The sequence below is a fragment of the Ranitomeya variabilis genome, chromosome 1, assembly GCF_051348905.1.
Source record: "Ranitomeya variabilis isolate aRanVar5 chromosome 1, aRanVar5.hap1, whole genome shotgun sequence".
Taxonomy (NCBI): Eukaryota; Metazoa; Chordata; class Amphibia; order Anura; family Dendrobatidae; genus Ranitomeya; species Ranitomeya variabilis.
Genome location: NC_135232.1, coordinates 686,328,273 through 686,347,985, shown reverse-complemented (window position 1 = coordinate 686,347,985; position 19,713 = coordinate 686,328,273). Strand labels below are relative to the sequence as shown.

The 19,713-nt window shown below is 46.3% G+C and overlaps 1 protein-coding gene and 1 long non-coding RNA gene across 2 annotated transcripts in view; one reads left to right on the top strand and one right to left on the bottom strand.

Moving 5' to 3' along the window:
- The window catches only part of LOC143776496 (uncharacterized), a 146,627-nt gene that overhangs the window by 28,025 nt on the left and 98,889 nt on the right, over positions 1 to 19,713 (bottom strand). The gene's annotated exons all lie outside the window — the stretch shown is intronic.
- Positions 1 to 19,713, top strand: part of LOC143776503 (uncharacterized) — a 107,028-nt gene that overhangs the window by 33,237 nt on the left and 54,078 nt on the right. Inside the window, exon 2 of the long non-coding RNA XR_013215849.1 lies at positions 1,486 to 1,573. This is a non-coding gene — a long non-coding RNA (uncharacterized LOC143776503). The remainder of the gene's footprint in view (positions 1 to 1,485; positions 1,574 to 19,713) is intronic.

The window sequence follows — 19,713 nt, the reverse complement described above, 5'->3', positions numbered from 1 at the left end:
CGACATTTTAAGACGCTGCATTTTTTCTACATTTGATCCCTTGGCTTCCGTGCTACAATGCACCTAGAGTCGGAGCTGTTTTTTCTTTTGTAACCAGATCATTATTAACCCTCAGTCACATCTGCAATAATTATTATTCGGTTGCTGCTTTGAAGGTAAAAATAATGAACTATGTAAAATATGAAAATGTAAATATATATATACGGTATATATATTCCTCCTGTATTTGTACTTTCTCACTATCTCCCCAGATTCTGATATTACGTCTCCTTATCTCTCTGTGATGCCGTTACACTGAGCGCTACTGACACCTACTGGTGAAACCAATAACGTGCTTCCATCTGTTGTGCAGTACTAGGTGTTACCAGCAGAGGCCGGAAACAATCGGTACCGGAATTATCCGTGTCCGTGTGCCCCTACGTTTCTGGTGTACATCAGTGTGGCACACTTGCGGCACACGTGTGCCGCCCGTGTACCCACTGTGTACCACACGCACCGTGCTGGGTACCACACGTACCAGCATCTGGTGCTGAAGCCACGATTCATATCTTCTCTGCAGCAGCGTTTGCTGTATAGAAGATATGAATAATAGTGTTATCTACCTGTCCGCCACCCCCCCACCCCCTGTGCACCCCCACGCTGTTCTGAAAATAGTCACCCGCTCCCACGTTGGCTGTCGCTGCTTCCTGTCCTGGCCGCGCCTTCTACTGTATGCGGTCACGTGGGACCGCTCATTTACAGTCATGAATAGGCGGCTCCACCCCTATGGGAGGTGGAGCCGCCTATTCATGACTGTAATCGGCGGCCCCACGTGACCGCATACAGTAAGGTGCGGCCAGGACAGGAAGCAGCGACAGCCAACGAGGGAAGCGGGTGAGTATTTTCAGAACAGCGGGGGGGCGCACAGGGGGTGGGGGGGGGCTGCGGACAGGTAGATAACACTATTATTCATATCTTCTATACAGCAAACGCTGCTGCAGAGAAGATATGAATCGTGGCTTCAGCACCATGTGGGGGGGACAGCGCTTACTGGAGCGCTGTCTCCTGCACGGCACACGGACTGCAGACGGATAACGTCCGTGTGCGGTCCCTGTTTTACACGGACCCATTGACTTTATTGGGTCCGTGTAATCCGTGCGCTCCCACAAACACTGACATGTCTCCGTGTTTGGCACACGGAGACACGGTCCGCAAAAAATCAATGACATCTGCACAGATGCATTGATTTTAATGGGTCTACGTGTGTCAGTGGCTCCGGTACGTGAGGAAACTGTCACCTCACGTACCAGAATCACTGACGTGTGAAACCGGCCTAAGACAAACACACTGACGAGCAATACAGTAACAATGTTTTGACCTTTTGACTTTCAGACTCCATATCTCACCATCCACTACTGCTTCCAACGTGAGACTCCCATCATTTTATAGACAATCATCTTGGCTGTCTTATACACAAATGTATTGTTTATTGTTGATGCGTTTCAGATTCCACCGACTCCTTCCTCAGGACAACCAGACAAAAATCCATCAATCGTCCTGCAGACGTTACACAAGTCTGGAAGCTTCAAATAAGGTGAGAGACTTCAACTTCAATATTGTGATGAGAAGCGTTGGCTTGAGTTTGCAAAAACGTATGAAAAGTGGACAGTATCAGATTGAAGATGGGTGATTTGGAGCGATGAGATGAAAGGCAACAGACTAGTCTCTGGTGGGTGCAAATGGGTCTGGAAGAAACAAGGGAAAACGGGGCCAATGGCTGGAATCATTGAAGGAACTGTCAAGTTTTGGTAGAGGAAACCTGATCATATGGGCTTGTTTCAGGGTATGTACACACTTTCCGGATTTTTTGCGTTTTTTCGCTATTAAAACGCATACATATGCATCCCATCATTTAGAATGCATTCCGCAATTTTTGTGCATATGTCGCTTTTTTTTTCCCGCAAAAAAAAATGCATCGTGGTAAAAAACGCAGCATGTTCATTAATTTTGCAGATTTTTGGCGGATTTCCCACCATATTATTGCAAATAAATCTGCAAAAAAATCCACAAAAAAAACCGCACAAAAAACGCGAGAAAAACATGAAAAAACGCACAGGATTTCTTGCAGAAAATGTCCGGTTTTGGTCAGGAAATTTCTGCAAGAAATCCTGACGTGTGCACATAGCCTCACAGCCAAAGATGTTGGATACTTGACCAGGATCGATGGTGGTCTCACTGCTGAGCTATATGTGTATTTTGATCTGACGTTTAGATCGGACTCGGACATCACTAAGATGACATCGGAGTTCTGTTCGATTTTTACACAGACCCATAGACTTGCATTGACAATTTTGTTCTGACGTTTGGATCAGTATGGAACATATCTCCATGATTTTGTATGGACTACAAACAATCCCGGACATGTGAACTGCCCCATTCACTATTTTAGGCACAAGTGTTATCTGTGAAAAGCACGGATAGCACATCCCACCCTATTTCCTTATAGATTGTAGCTTGCGAGCAGGACCCTCACTCCCCCTGTAACTGCTGATCTGTGTCACTTTGTGATATATTTATTGCCTGTCGGTCTTCTACGGCTGTAGAAAATCGCAGCATGCTGCGTTTGTCACCGTATTGCGCAAAAAAAAATCGCCAATGAAAGTCTATGGGGGCGAGAAAAATACGGATTACTCACGAACCAGCAGTGTGACTTGCAAGAAATACGCAGCGGTGTTATAGAGAAAAGCCGGCAATTCAATTGCAGGCTTTTGCTATCTCCTTCCCAAACCCGACAGGATATGAGACATGGTTTACATACAGTAAACCATCTCATGTCCCTTTTTTTTTTTTTTTGCATATTCCACACTACTAATGTTAGTAGTGTGTATGTGCAAAATTTGGGCCGTCTAGCTATTAAATTAAAGGGTTAAATCGCGGAAAAAAATGGTGTGGGCTCCCGCACAATTTTCTCCACCACAGTGGTAAAGCCAGTGACTGAGGGCAGATATTAATAGCCTAGAGAGGTTCCATGGTTATTGGCCCCACCTGGCTAAAAACATCTGCCCCCAGCCACCCCAGAAAAGGCACATCTGGAAGATGCGCCTATTCTGGCACTTGGCCACTCTCTTCCCACTCCCGTGTAGCGGTGGGATATGGTGTAATGAAGGGTTAATGTCACCTTGCTATTGTAAGGTGACATTAAGCCAGATTAATAATGGAGAGGCGTCAATTATGACACCTGTCCATTATTAATCCAATTGTATGAAATGGTTAAGAAAACACACATACATTATTACAAAGTATTTTAACCCCTTAGTGACAGAGCCAATTTGGTACTTAATGACCGAGCCAATTTTTACAATTCTGACCACTGTCACTTTAAGAGATTATAACTCTGGAACGCTTTATCGGATCCCGCTGATTCTGAGATTGTTTTTTGTGACATATTGTACTTCAAGATAGTGGTAACATTTCTTTGATATTACTTGCGGTTATTTATGAAAAAAACGGAAATATGGCGAAAATTTTTAAAATTTTGCAATTTTCAAACTTTGTATTTTTATGCACTTAAATCAGAGAGGTATGTCACTAAAAATAGTTAATAAATAACATTTCCCACATGTCTACTTTACATCAGCACGATTTTCACAAACCAAAGAACATGATGATACATTGGTCCAAGAATTTTAGGAAAAGTACAAATTTTATTAGATAAAAACAGCAAAAAACCAAGGCAGATAGAGGATAAGTCACAAGGGAATACAACACATATGGTGCAAAAATAGGCCACGCAGAGACCAAGACCACAAATGCAAATGAATATTTTATGTACTATAATGTAAATATGTTTTGCCAAAAAGTATTACTTATGGCGCCGAGGGGTTAAATTTAACCACCGTGGCAACAGCCTCAATATTCAAACCCAAGAAAAAGAGTACGTGGGTCAAATCAATTAACAAGCATGAGGTATGTTAGTACAGGTTACCACATCATGATTTTTCTAATAGATAGCCATAGGATAGACTATTAGTAGCTAGAGAACGATGTGCTGGGCACATGTATAATAGCCCACAGACAATACAACAATTGCGGCATTACCAGAAGTGCAGAGTAGTAGAATGTGGTCAGGTCGCTGCGCGTCCGCCCCGACGCGCGTTTCGGACCTTCCTTCTTCGGGGGGCCTGCATTCTGACCACAATAGCTTACAATATATAACGAGTTCGAGTGGTCCCCACCTTTCCGGTAGAGGATGATGGTTTTGTGTCCAGGTGGGAGGAAGCGTGCAGTAGTTGCTCTAATACATTGATGCGTCTGTTAAATGACTTTAATGGCAGTAAAATAACCCAGCTTGATGCATTGATAAAAACAGCGGAGGAAGAACTAAAAACTGGTTGTACCCCTGAAAGACTCTCCAACTTTAATAGCCATATTGAAAATATGTTGGAGGGTGTGGTTAAGAAAATTCACGAAACTCAAGCAAGTAAATTAAACCGTGATTTACGTGATTATGAGAACAATCGAGTGTATATGTGGAGAAAACCACCATCACAGGGTCAACAGTTTAGACGTACCCCCTCACAAACTTCAATTTCATCTGTGAGTGATCAATCAGAAGCATCTGGGACATCTATGACTACGAGGTCCTCTAAGAGGCAGAGGGAATATAATTATCACCTCTATAAACGCCATGACTATTGTTCTTCTGAACGCTATAAAAACGACAATAAGGTAATTAATCTGAGTACCCATACCTTTACTAACTCTGATTTAGCTCTACTTAGTAGAGGTTTAACCTTTTCACCATCTGCACCCTTTGATGCCTTTACGGCTGTAAAGGATTTACATCTGTTCGCTAGGGCATTGATATTTAAGAAGTATTTTTTTGATGGCAAACTTCTTGAATTATTCCCCACAGAAGAAGAACAAATAGCGTTACGCACATTGGAGGAGCTTGCCATCAAGCACGATACCCCTGAGGGAGGTAAGGTGCCATCAACAATTCGCCCCAAGTCTAAAAAATTTCCCCCTCTGTCTTCCTGCCCTAATGTCAAATTATTTGTACAGCTGGTCACAAAAGAATTCTTGGAAATACCTCATTATATTCATGGTGATAATCTCTCTAAGCAGGAGAGGGAGCGTCTGCGCGTCCTTCAGAAACTACCTGGGGTTGTGTTTAAGCCGGCGGATAAGGGGGGTAATATTGTTGTGTGGCCAAAGGCCCTCTATGAAAGGGAAGCCTTTCGCCAATTAAATAATTCAACTTGTTACAAAAAACTTACCTTTAACCCCCTATCTGCCTACCTGACCCAACTCCAGTCTATAGTTAACAATGCCAAGGAAGTGGGAATTATTACCAACGAGCTAGCCAGTGCCCTTATGGTGACAGAGCCTACTATCCCTACTTTTTACTTGTTGCCAAAAATTCATAAGGACGCGCAGACGCCCCCTGGTCGCCCTATTATATCTGGTGGGGGCAATCTATGGCTATCTATTAGAAAAATCATGATGTGGTAACCTGTACTAACATACCTCATGCTTGTTAATTGATTTGACCCACGTACTCTTTTTCTTGGGTTTGAATATTGAGGCTGTTGCCACGGTGGTTAAATTTAACCCCTCGGCGCCATAAGAAATACTTTTTGGCAAAACATATTTACATTATAGTACATAAAATATTCATTTGCATTTGTGGTCTTGGTCTCTGCGTGGCCTATTTTTGCACCATATGTGTTGTATTCCCTTGTGACTTATCCTCTATCTGCCTTGGTTTTTTGCTGTTTTTATCTAATAAAATTTGTACTTTTCCTAAAATTCTTGGACCAATGTATCATCATGTTCTTTGGTTTGTGTATATTATCAAGATGATGGGTCATCGTACTTCCAAGTTGTTATACATGGCCTCACTATTTATTTAGTGTAAAATATTGCTACCATGTATTTGTGTCAAATAAGGTGTTCATATCAGCACAATTTTGTAAACAAATTTTTTTTTTGTTAGGGAGTTATAAGGGTTAAAAGTTGACCAGCAATTTCTCATTTTTACAACACCATGTTTTTTTTAGGGACCACATCACCTTTGAAGTCATTTTGAGGGGTCTATATGATAGAAAATAACCAAGTGTGACACCATTCTAAAAACTGCACCCCTCAAGCTGCTCAAAACCACATTCAAGAAGTTTATTAAACCTTTACGTACTTCACAGGAACTGAAACAATGTGGAAGAAAAAAATGAACATTTAACTTTTTTTGCAAACGTTTTACTTCAGAACCATTTTTTTTAATTTTCACAAGTGTAAAAACAGAAATTTAACCACAAATTTTGTTGTGCAATTTCTCCTGAGTACGCCGATACCCCATATGTGGAGGTAAACCACTGTTTGGGTGCACCGCAGAGCTTGGAAGTGAAGGAGCACCGTTTGACTGTTTCAATGCAGAATTGGCTGGAATTGAGATCGGACGCCATGTCGCGTTTGGAGAGCCCCTGATGTGATTAAACAGTGGAAACCCCCCACAAGTGACACCATTTTGGAAACTAGACCCCTTAAGGAACTTATTTAGATGTGTGGTGAGTAGTGTTGAGTGATACCGTCCGATACTTGAAAGTATCGGTATCGGCAGGGGTGAACCTAGCCTCTCCGCTGCCTGAGGCGAAAGGAAAAATGCCCCCCCCCCCCCCACACGCACACACACACACACACACACACACACACACAGTCCCTGCCTCACTGCCTGTGCACACACATCCCCCCACCGAACCCGGTAATCGCCGCTCACAGTAGCATACCAGCAGAGGTGTATCTAGGGTTTCTGGCACCAGGGGCAAGAATTCATTTTGGCCCCCCCTCCCCACCCTCCACCAAGGACATATGCGATTTGCACACTTATGGTACCTTCACACGAAACGACTTTGTAACGATATCGCTAGCGATCCGTGACGTTGCAGCGTCCTCGCTAGCGATATCGTTTAGTTCAGGGGTCCCCAACTCCAGTCCTCAAGGCCCACCAACAGGTCATGTTTTCAGGATTTCCTTAGTCTTGCCCAGGTGATAATTGCATCACCTGTGCAATACAAAGGAAATCCTGAAAACATGATCTGTTGGTGGGCCTTGAGGACTGGAGTTGGGGAACACTGGTTTAGTTTGACACGCAGCAGCGATCAGGATCCTGCTGTGATGTCGCTGGTCACTGAATAAAGTCCAGAACTTTATTTGGTCGTCCGATCGCCGTGTATCGTTGTGTTTGAAAGCAAAAGCAACGATACCAGCGATATTTTACACTGGTAACCAGGGTAAACATCGGGTTACCAAGCGCAGGGCCGCGCTTAGTAACCCGATGTTTACCCTGGTTACCAGCGTAAAAGTAAAAAAAACAAACAGTACATGCTCACCTGCGCGTCCCCCAGCGTCTGCTTCCTGACACTTACTGAGCGCCGGCCCTAAAGTGAAAGTGAAAGCACAGCGGTGACGTCACCGCTGTGCTGTTAGGGCCGGAGCTCAGTCAGTGTCAGGAAGCAGACGCTGGGGGACGCGCAGGTGAGCATGTACTGTTTGTTTTTTTTACTTTTACTCTGGTAACCAGGGTAAACATCGGGTTACTAAGCGCGGCCCTGCGCTTAGCAACCCGATGTTTACCCTGGTTACCCGGGGACCTCGGCATCGTTGGTCGCTGGAGAGCGGTCTGTGTGACAGCTCCCCAGCGATCAAACAGCGACGCTGCAGCGATCGGCATTGTTGTCGCTATCGCTGCAGCGTCGCTTCGTGTGAAGGTACCTTTAGTCATGTACCCACGAGATCCTCTCCCTAATGCTCTCAATGTTCAGTGAAAAACTGAGAGAAGCAGGAAGAGAAGCTCGTTGTCACAGGACCATGAGTATGAAAGTCACATATGAGTGAAGTGTCCATGTGACGACTACTGGAACCTGCAGAGCTGAATCCTGACATCGCAGCTTCTGAATTCTCACAACTCATGCACTGCACACTTTTAGGATTGTCCCTTGCCTGTGGACAGTCATGTCAGCACAAGCATGTGATTTGTATACTTCTGACCACATTCTGACTAGACGTGCCCAGCCTCGCTCAGTTCATTTTCATTGAGTGAGGCCACACATGTCTAGTCAGCACGTGACCGCATGCATGTAAATCACCAGCACGAGAGAATCCTGACAGCGTACAGGGCGCACTGTGAGAAGTCAGAAGTCTGCAGTCACAAAGAATGACTACAGACTCATTACAAACCTGGACATCACCTTTAATGCTCCTAACATAAATAAAAACATGAGAGTTAGTCAGTATCACAATTAACATTTACATCCAGGTACCTTATAGATGACGTCGTCTCTGGAGTCGTTCTCCTTTTCTTCATCTTGTCCAGACCCCATGATGCGTTTTCTCATCCACAGCCGTCTCTGCAGACTTCCATCTTCTCCGCTCTTTTGCAGAAAGTCTCCACATGATGCCCTTAAAGATACAAGTGTCATTATAATGCTCCTGAATGAAAAATTGCCCCTCACTATATTGTCTGCACAAAATATGACCCCCACACTGTCCCTCTTATGGTACATGCTCTTTACACTGACCTCTCCTTTCTATATACACTGTGTCCCCCCTATAGGGCCTAGTATTTATACTCCATATTTATACTCCATCCTCCCACCCTGTGTGCGTGGCTCCCCCATCCTCCCACCCTGTGTGCGTGGCTCCCCCTTCCTCCCACCCTGTGTGCGTGGCTCCCCCATCCTCCCACCCTGCGTGCGTGGCTCCCCCATCCTCCCACCCTGTGTGCGTGGCTCCCCCATCCTCCCACCCTGCGTTCATGGCTCCCCCATTCTTCTCCCCTGCATTCATGGCTCCCCATCCTTCTCCCCTGCGTTCATGGCTCCCCCATCCTTCTCCCCTGCGTTCATGGCTCCCCCATTCTTCTCCCCTGCGTTCATGGCTCCCCATCCTTCTCCCCTGCGTTCATGGCTCCCCCATTCTTCTCCCCTGCGTTCATGGCTCCCCATCCTTCTCCCCTGCGTTCATGGCTCCCCCATTCTTCTCCCCTGCGTTCATGGCTCCCCATCCTTCTCCCCTGCGTTCATGGCTCCCCATCCTTCTCCCCTGCCTTTATGGCTCCCCATCCTTCTCCCCTGCGTTCATGGCTCCCCCATTCTTCTCCCCTGCGTTCATGGCTCCCCATCCTTCTCCCCTGCGTTCATGGCTCCCCCATTCTTCTCCCCTGCATTCATGGCTCCCCATCCTTCTCCCCTGCGTTCATGGCTCCCCCATTCTTCTCCCCTGCGTTCATGGCTCCCCATCCTTCTCCCCTGCGTTCATGGCTCCCCATCCTTCTCCCCTGCGTTCATGGCTCCCCATCCTTCTCCCCTGCGTTCATGGCTCCCCCATTCTTCTCCCCTGCGTTCATGGCTCCCCCATCCTTCTCCCCTGCGTGCGTGGCTCCCCCATACTTTTTTTCCCTGTCATACTCACCTCTCACCGGGCGGCGCAGAACTTCCCGGCATCTCTGCAGGCTGCAGCGTCTTCCTTCCTGTCTTCAGCGGTCACATGGTAGCCCTCATTAAGGTGATGAATATGTGCATATTCATGACCTTAATGACGGTACCATGTGACCGCTGAAGACAGGAACACTGCTGGCGCTGAGACGAGACAGAGACACAGTTGCAGCCACCGCTGGAGCCTGGAGGAAGGTGAGTATTACGTCTTCAGGGAGGGGGGGCAGGAGGGAGGAGGGGGGGCGGGGAGGTTTGGAGGGGGGCGGGGAGGGATGAGGGGGGCGGGCACTTGACCCCGGAGTTTAAAAAAAAAAAAAAAAAAAAACCTAGCAGCGCAAATCCACTTACAGAATCTGCCGCCCCTCTCTTCTGCCACCTGAAGCAAAGAGATCAAGTCGCCTCATGGTAGCGGCGTCCCTGGGTATCGGATAGTACCGGCAAAGTATCGGATCTCGCCGATTCCGATACCCGATACCCATGCAAGTCAATGGGACACCAAGTATCGGACGGTATCCTGTTGGTTCCCAGGGTCTGAAGGAGAGGAAACTCTCCTTCAGGCCCTTGGGATCCATATGAATGTGTAAAATAAAGAATTAAAATAAAAAATATTGATATACTCACCTGTCCGGAGGCCCCTGCACCTTACCGCTGTTAACCGGCAGCTTCCGTTGCTTAAAATGAGCGCGTTCAGCACCTTCCATGACGTCACGGCTTCTGATTGGTCGCGTGCCGCTCATGTGACCGCCACGCGACCAATCACAAGCCGTGACGTCATTCTCAGGTCCTAAATTCCTAATTCTAGGAATTTAGGACCTGAGAATGACGTCACGGCTTGTGATTGGTCGCGTGGCGGTCACATGAGCGGCACGCGACCAATCAGAAGCCGTGACGTCATGGAAGGTGCTGAACGCGCTCATTTTAAGCAAAGCAGGCTGCCGGTTACTACCAGGGCGCGTCAGAGGGTGAGTATATCCCTATTTTTTATTTTAATTCTTTATTTTTTACATGGATATGGATCCCAGGGCCTGAAGGAGAGTTTCCTCTCCTTCAGACAATGGGAACCATACACTGAGAACTTCCGATTCCGATTCCCGATACCACAAAAGTATCGGATCTCGGTATCGGAATTCCGATACTTGCGGTATCGGAATGCTCAACACTAGTGGTGAGCACTTTGAACCCCCAAGTGCTTCACAGAAGTTTATAACGTAGAGCCGTGAAAATGAAAATAAAAAAATCACATTTTTTCTACAAAATTGATCTTTTTGCCCCAAAATTTTTATTTTCACAAGGGTAACAGGAGAAATTAGACCACAAAAGTTGTTGTGCAATGTCTCCTGAGTATGTCGATACCCCATATGTGGGGGTAAACCACTGTTTGGGCGCACCGCAGAGCTTGGAAGAGAAGGAGTGTCGTTTTACTTTTTCAATGTAGAATTGGCGGGAATTGAGATCGGACGCCATGTCACGTTTGGAGAGCCGCTGATGTGCCTAAACAGTGGAAACCCTCCACAAATGACACCATTTTGGAAACTAGACCCCCCAAGGAACTTATCTAGATGTAAGGTGAGCACTTTAAAACCCCCAGGTGCTTCACAGAAGTTTATAATGTAGAGCCATGAAAATAAAAAAAAAATCGCATTTTTTCTACAAAAATGATATTTTTGTCTCCAAATTTTTATTTTACCAAGGGTAACAGGAGAAAATGGACCCCAGAAGTTGTTGTACAATTTGTCCTGAGTACGCCGACACCCCATATGTGGGGGTAAACCACTGTTTGGGCGCATGGCTGAGCTCAGAAGCAAAGGAGCGCCATTTAACTTTTCAATGCAAAATTAACTGGAATTGAGATCGGACGCCATGTCGCGTTTGGAGAGCCCCTGATGTGCCTAAACAGTAGAAACCCCCCAAAAGTGACCCCATTTTGGAAACTAGATCCCCCATGGAACTTATCTAGATGTGTAGTGAGAACTTTGAATGCCCAAGTGCATCCCAGAAGTTTATAATGCAGAGTCGTGAAAATAAAAAATATTTTTTTTTTAACAAAAAAGATTTTTTAGCCCCCAAGTTTTTATTTTCACAAGGTTAACAAGAGAAATTGGACCCCAAAAGTTGTTTTCCAATTTGTCCTGAGTATGCTGGTTCCCCATATGTGGGGGTAAATGTTATGACCCCAGTGGACAGGGTCTCAGAGGAACGTGTAAGTCTGCAAGATACAAAAATCCAGCTCATAGGGCTGTGGTAACTGGGTTGACCAAATAGCTACTCCTAACGCCAACACTAGAAGTAGCCGGGGATCATGCCTACGGTGATCGCTAGATGACTCGCGCCAGCCGGAGAATCTAACTACCCCTAGGAGAAGAAAACAAAGACCTCTCTTGCCTCCAGAGAAAGGGACCCCAAAGTAAGATACAAGCCCCCCACAAATAATAACGGTGAGGTAAGAGGAAATGACAAACACAGAAATGAACCAGGTTCAGCAAAGAGAGGCCAGCTTACTAATAGCAGAATATAGCAAGATAACTTATCTGGTCAACAAAAACCCTATAAAAATCCACGCTGGAGATTCAAGAACCCCCGAACCGTCTAACGGTCCGGGGGGAGAACACCAGCCCCCTAGAGCTTCCAGCAAAGGTCAGGATACAGATAGGAACAAGCTGGACAAAAATACCAAACAAAACAAAAGCAAAAAGCAAAGAAGCAGACTTAGCTTGAAAAACAGGAACCAGGATCAGAGGACAAGAGCACAACAGATTAGCTCTGATTTCAACGATGCCAGGCATTGAACTGAAGGTCCAGGGAGCTTATATAGCAACGCCCCTGAACTAACGGCCCAGGTGAGGATATAGGAAAAGACAGACGCTCCAGAGTCAAATCACTAATGACCACTAGAGGGAGCAAAAAGCAAAATCACAACAGGTCAACCACTGTTTGGGCGCACGGCAGAGCTCGGAAGGGAAGGAGCGCCATTTTGGAATGCAGGCTTTGATAGAATGGTCTGCGGGCGTTATGTTGCATTTGCAGAGCCACTGATGTACCTAAACATTAGAAACCCCTCACAAGTGACCCCATTATGGAAACTAGACCCCCCAAGGAACTTATCTAGATATGTGGTGAGAACTTTGAATGCCCAAGTGCTTCACAGAAGTTTATAATGCAGAGTAGTGAAAATAGAAAATATTTTTTTTTCCACAAAAAAGATTTTTTAGCCCCCAAGTTTTTATTTTCACAAGGGTAACAAGACAAATTGGATGCCAAAAGTTGTTGTCCAATTTATCCCGAGTACGCTGATGCCCCATATGTGGGGGTAAACCACTGTTTGGGCGCACGGCAGAGCTCAGAAGGGAGGGAGCACCATTTGACTTTTTTAGCGCAAAATTGGCTGTCGTGTTTGGAGACCCCCTGATGTACCTAAACAGTGGAAACCCCCCAATTCTAACTCCAACCCTAACTACAACACACTCCTAACCCTAATCTCAACCCGATCCATAATCCTAATCACAACCCTAACGATAATCACAACCCTAACCCCAAAACAGCCCTAATCTCAACCCTAACCATAACCCTAATCAAAACCCTAAATCCAACACACCCCTAACCCTAATCTCAACCCTAACCTCAATCCTAACCCTAATCCCAATACACCCCTAACCCTAATCCCAACCCTAACCTTAACCCTAATCCCAACCCTAACCCTAATCCCAACCCTAATCCCAAACGTAACCCTAATCCCAAACGTAACCCTAATACCAACCCTAATCCAAACCCTAACCCTAATCCCAACTCTAACCCTAACTTTAGCCCCAACTCTAACCCTAATTTTAGCCCCAACCCTAGCCCTGACCCTAACTTTAGCCCTAACCCTAACCCTAAATTTAGCCCCAACCCTAACCCTAAATTTAACCCTAACCCTAGCCCTAACTTTAGCCCCAACCCTAACCCTAAGGCTACTTTCACACTTGCGTCGTGTGGCATCCGTCGCAATCCGTCGTTTTGGACAAAAAACGGATCCTGCAAATGTGCCCACAGGATGCCTTTTTTGCCCATAGACTTGTATTACCGACGGATGGCCACACTGTTGTGATCCCAATGGCAGGGGACCTCAGAGATTACAGCAAAGTCTGCAAAACATAAATACCAGCTCATAGGGAAGTGGTAACTAGGCTGACCATATACCTGATCCTAGCACAAAACACTAACAGCAGCCGGGGAACGTGCCTATGTTGATCCTAGACGTCTCGCGCCAGCCGGAGAACTAACTAACCCTATCAGGGAAAATAAGACCTCTCTTGCCTCCAGAGAAAAAGACCCCAAAGTAATACAAGCCCCCAACAAATAATAACGGTGAGGTAAGAAGAAAAGACAAACGTAAGAATGAACTAGATTTAGCAAAGAGAGGCCCACTGACTAATAGCAGAATATAGTAAGAAGACTTATATGGTCAGCAAAAAACCCTGCAAAATATCCACGCTGAATATCCAAGAACCCCCAAACCGACTGACGGCGTGGGGGGAGAATATCAGCCCCCTAGAGCTTCCAGCGATAACAGGAATCACATTTTGTACAAGCTGGACAAAAAATATGAACAATGCAAATGATCAAAAGTATGAAAGCAGGACTTAGCTTATCTTGCAAAGAACCAGGACCTGCAGACAGGAGCAAACAGAAGTGAACTGATTACAACGATGCCAGGCACTGGACTGAGAATCCAGGAAGTTTAAATAGCAACACCCCAGGCCTAACGAAGCAGGTGAGTACCAACCTGGGAAAGGACAATCCAAGTGCCAAACCACTAGTGACCACAAGAGGGAGCCAAGAAGTATAGTTCACAACAGTACCCCCCTTTAAGGAGGGGTCACCGAACCCTCACCAAGACCACCAGGGCGATCAGGATGAGCAGCGTGGAAGGCACGAACCAAATCGGCCGCATGAACATCCGAAGCGACCACCCAGGAATTATCCTCCTGACCATAGCCCTTCCATTTGACCAAATACTGAAGCCTCCGTCTAGAGAGACGAGAATCCAAGATCTTCTCCACCACGTACTCCAACTCGCTCTCAACCAACACCGGAGCAGGAGGCTCAACAGCAGGAACCACATGCACAACGTACCGCCGCAACAAAGACCTATGGAACACGTTGTGAATGGCAAACGACACAGGAAGATCCAAACGAAAAGAAACCGGGTTAAGAACTTCCAAAATTTTATAAGGACCAATAAAGCGAGGCTTAAACTTAGGAGAGGAAACCTTCAGAGGGACATACCGAGAAGACAACCAAACCAATTCCCCAACACGAAGTCGGGGGCCCACACCGCGGCGGCGGTTGGCAAAACGCTGACCCTTCTCCTGTGACAACTTCAAGTTGTCCACCACATGATTCCAAATCCGCTGCAACCTATCCACCACAGAATCCACCCCAGGACAGTCAGAAGACTCAACATGACCCGAGGAGAAACGAGGATGAAAACCAGAGTTGCAGAAGAATGGCGAAACCAAGGTAGCGGAACTAGCCCGATTATTAAGGGCAAACTCAGCCAACGGCAAGATGGTCACCCAATCATCCTGGTCCGCAGAAACAAAACATCTCAAATAAGCCTCCAGTGTCTGATTAGTTCGCTCCGTTTGACCATTAGTCTGAGGATGGAAGGCAGATGAAAACGACAAATCAATGCCCATTTTAGCACAAAAAGAACGCCAGAATCTGGACACAAACTGGGATCCTCTGTCGGACACGATATTCTCCGGAATGCCGTGCAAACGAACCACATTCTGAAAAAACAAAGGAACCAGATCGGAAGAGGAAGGCAACTTAGGCAAGGGTACCAAATGGACCATCTTGGAAAAACGATCACACACCACCCAGATGACAGACATTCCTTGAGACACCGGAAGATCAGAAATGAAAAATCCATGGAAATGTGTGTCCAAGGCCTCTTCGGGACGGGCAAGGGCAAAAGCAACCCGCTAGCACGAGAACAACAAGGCTTAGCCCGAGCACAAGTCCCACAGGACTGCACAAATGACCGAACATCCCGTGACAAGGAAGGCCACCAAAAGGACCTAGCCACCAAATCTCGGGTACCAAAAATTCCCGGATGCCCTGCCAACACCGAGGAATGAACCTCGGAAATGACTCTGCTGGTCCATTTATCAGGAACAAACAGTCTGTCGGGTGGACACGAGTCAGGTCTACCAGCCTGAAATCTCTGCAACACACGTCGCAAATCCGGAGATATGGCCGACACGATTACTCCCTCTTTAAGAATACCAGCTGGCTCCGAGACTCCAGGAGAGTCAGGCACAAAGCTCCTAGAGAGAGCATCAGCCTTAACATTCTTCGAACCAGGCAGGTATGAGACCACAAAGTCAAAACGGGAGAAAAACAATGACCAACGGGCCTGTCTAGGATTCAGGCGTTTAGCAGACTCGAGATACATCAGATTTTTGTGATCAGTCAAGACCACCACACGATGCTTAGCACCCTCGAGCCAATGACGCCACTCCTCAAATGCCAACTTCATGGCCAACAACTCCCGATTACCAACATCATAGTTCCGCTCAGCAGGCGAAAACTTCCTAGAGAAAAAGGCACATGGTCTCATCACAGAACAACCAGAGCCTCTCTGCGACAAAACAGCCCCAGCACCGATCTCAGAAGCATCCACTTCAACCTGAAAGGGAAGTGAGACATCAGGCTGGCACAAAACAGGCGCCGAAGTAAACCGGCGCTTCAGCTCCTGGAAGGCCTCCACGGCTGCAGGAGCCCAATTAGCCACATCAGAACCTTTCTTGGTCATATCCGTCAAAGGTTTAACAACGCTAGAAAAATTAGCGATAAAGCGACGGTAGAAATTAGCAAACCCCAAGAACTTCTGAAGACTCTTAACAGACGTGGGCTGAGTCCAATCATGAATAGCTCGGACCTTGACTGGGTCCATCTCCACAGCAGAAGGGGAGAAAATAAAACCCAAAAAGGAAACCTTCTGCACTCCAAAGAGACACTTTGAGCCCTTCACAAACAAAGCGTTATCACGCAAAACCTGAAACACCATCCTGACCTGCTTTACATGAGAATCCCAATCATCCGAGAAAACTAGAATATCATCCAGATACACAATCAAAAATTTATCCAGATACTTCCGGAAGATATCATGCATAAAGGACTGAAACACTGAAGGGGCATTAGAGAGCCCAAAGGGCATCACCAAGTATTCAAAATGACCTTCGGGCGTATTGAATGCAGTTTTCCATTCATCTCCCTGCTTAATGCGCACAAGGTTGTACGCACCACGAAGATCTATCTTGGTGAACCACTTGGCACCCTTAATCCGAGCAAACAAGTCTGACAATAGAGGCAAAGGATACTGAAATTTAACAGTGATTTTATTCAGAAGCCGATAGTCTATACAAGGTCTCAAAGACCCGTCTTTCTTGGCCACAAAAAAGAATCCCGCACCGAGAGGGGAAGAGGATGGACGAATATGCCCCTTCTCCAAAGACTCCTTGACATAAGAACGCATCGCGGCATGCTCGGGTACAGACAAATTAAATAATCGTCCCTTAGGAAATTTACTGCCAGGAATCAAATCTATAGCGCAGTCACAGTCCCTATGAGGAGGAAGAGCACTGGACCTGGACTCACTGAATACATCCCGATAGTCACACAAATACTCAGGAACTTCTGAAGGAGTAGAAGTAGCAATAGACACCGGCGGAGAATAACAATGAATTCCCTGACAACCCCAACTTGAGACAGACATAGCCTTCCAATCCAAAACAGGATTATGGGTCTGTAACCATGGCAGACCTAAAACGACCAAATCATTCATTTTATGCAGAACAAGAAAACGAATCACCTCCCGATGTTCAGGAGTCATGCACATGGTCACTTGTGTCCAATACTGCGGTTTATTTTCCGCCAGTGGCGTAGCATCAATTCCTCTGAGAGGAATTGGAACCTTTAAAGGCTCCAGGACAAAACCGCAGCGCTTGGCAAACGACAAGTCCATAAGACTCAGGGCAGCACCTGAAACAACAAATGCCATAACAGGGTAGGAAGACAATGAACAAATTAAAGTCACAGACAAAATAAATTTAGGCTGCAAATTACCAATGGTGACAGGACTGACAACCTTGGTTAGGCGTTTAGAGCATGCTGATATAACATGTGTAGAATCACCACAGTAAAAACACAGCCCATTCTGACGTCTATGATTTTGTCGTTCGGTTCTAGTCAGGATTCTATGACATTGCATTGAGACAGGTGTCTGTTCAGACAACACCGCCAGAGGTTTAGCGGATTTGCGCTCCCGCAAACGCCGATCAATCTGAATAGCCAGCGCCATAGAATCATTCAGACTTGTAGGAATTGTAAAACCCACCATCACATTCTTAATGGCTTCAGAAAGGCCATTTCTGAAATTTGCGGCCAGAGCACATTCATTCCATCGAGTAAGCACGGACCATTTCCGAAATTTTTGGCAGTACACCTCAGCTTCATCCTGGCCCTGAGAGATGGCCAGTAGAGCTTTTTCTGCCTGAATTTCAAGATTAGGCTCCTCATAAAGCAATCCGAGCGCCAGAAAAAACGCATCAATATCCGCCAATGCAGGATCTCCTGGCGCTAACGAGAAAGCCCAATCCTGAGGGTCGCCACGCAAGAAGGAGATAACAATTTTAACTTGCTGAGCTGAATCTCCAGACGAACGAGGTTTCAAAGATAGAAACAATTTACAATTATTCCTAAAATTCCTAAATTTAAATCGATCTCCAGAGAACAGCTCAGGAATAGGTATCTTAGGCTCTGACATAGGACTGCTAACAACAAAATCCTGAATGCCCTGCACACGTGCAGCAAGCTGATCCACACTAGTAATCAAGGTCTGAACATTCATGTCTGCAGCAAAGCTTCAAGCCACTCAGAGATAAAGGGGAGGAAGAAAAAAAAAAAAAAAAAAAAAACTCAGAACTTCTTTTCTTTTAATCCCACTTCAGCAATGCATTAACTATTTATAGGCCTGGCATACTGTTGTGATCCCAATGGCAGGGGACCTCAGAGATTACAGCAAAGTCTGCAAAACATAAATACCAGCTCATAGGGAAGTGGTAACTAGGCTGACCATATACCTGATCCTAGCACAAAACACTAACAGCAGCCGGGGAACGTGCCTACGTTGATCCTAGACGTCTCGCGCCAGCCGGAGAACTAACTAAATGGCGGACACGTCACACAAAAAAAGTTACATGTAGCTTTTTTGTGCCGACGGTCCGCCAAAGCACGACGAATCCGTCGCACGACGGATGCGACGTGTGACAATCCGTCGCAATGCGTCTTTAATGCAAGTCAATGGAGAAAAAACGCATCCTGCAAGCACTTTTGCAGGATGCGTTTTTTCTCCAACGACGCATTGCGACGGAAGCCAAAAAACGCTAGTGTGAAAGTAGTCTAACCCTAACCCTAAATTTAGCCCCAACCCCAACCCTAAATTTAGCCCCAACCCTAATTTTAGCCCCAACTCGTCTCTCCTGCTGGCCGGCAGATGGCAGCAGATGGCGGGCGCACTGCGCATGCGCCCGCTATTTTCTTTCCCGAGGAAAAAGCCGGCAGGAGGAGACGCAGAAGGACCCAGGGACACCGGGTGAGTATGATAGGGTCCCCGAATCCCCCTATTTCTCTGTCCTCTGATGTGCGATCACATCAGAGGACAGAGAATTACAGATCGCTTTTTTTCTTTTGCGGTCGCCAGTAAACAGTTAATTACCGGCGATCGCAAAACAGGGGTCGGTAAAAAACGACCCCGATCATGTTCTTTGGGGTCTCGGCTACCCCCGGCAGCCAAGACCCCAAAGATCTTCCGGGTGCTGGGCGGCGGGCGCACTGCGCATGCGCCCGCCATTTTTTCCCCAGCTGGAGATCAGGAGTAAGGTTTTCCGACATACCCTGCTCAATTTGGTTAAAAAAATGATGAGCTGGCCTCTGGAGGTCGGCTTTAACTTGATCAAGGCTTTTGGTGACCTCCTGGATATGGGCATTTCAAGAGGTTATGTGAAACATCCATTCGGTCACCTAAAGCCTTGATTGCTTACACTATGGCTGGTCCAAATAACTAAAGCAATTGTTACCATCCACCTCTTGTGTCTCCCCATTTCCTCATAGATTGTAAGCTTGCGAGCAGCAGGGCCCTCATTCCTCCTGGTATCTGTTTTGAACTGTGATTTCTGTTATGCTGTAATGTCTGTTG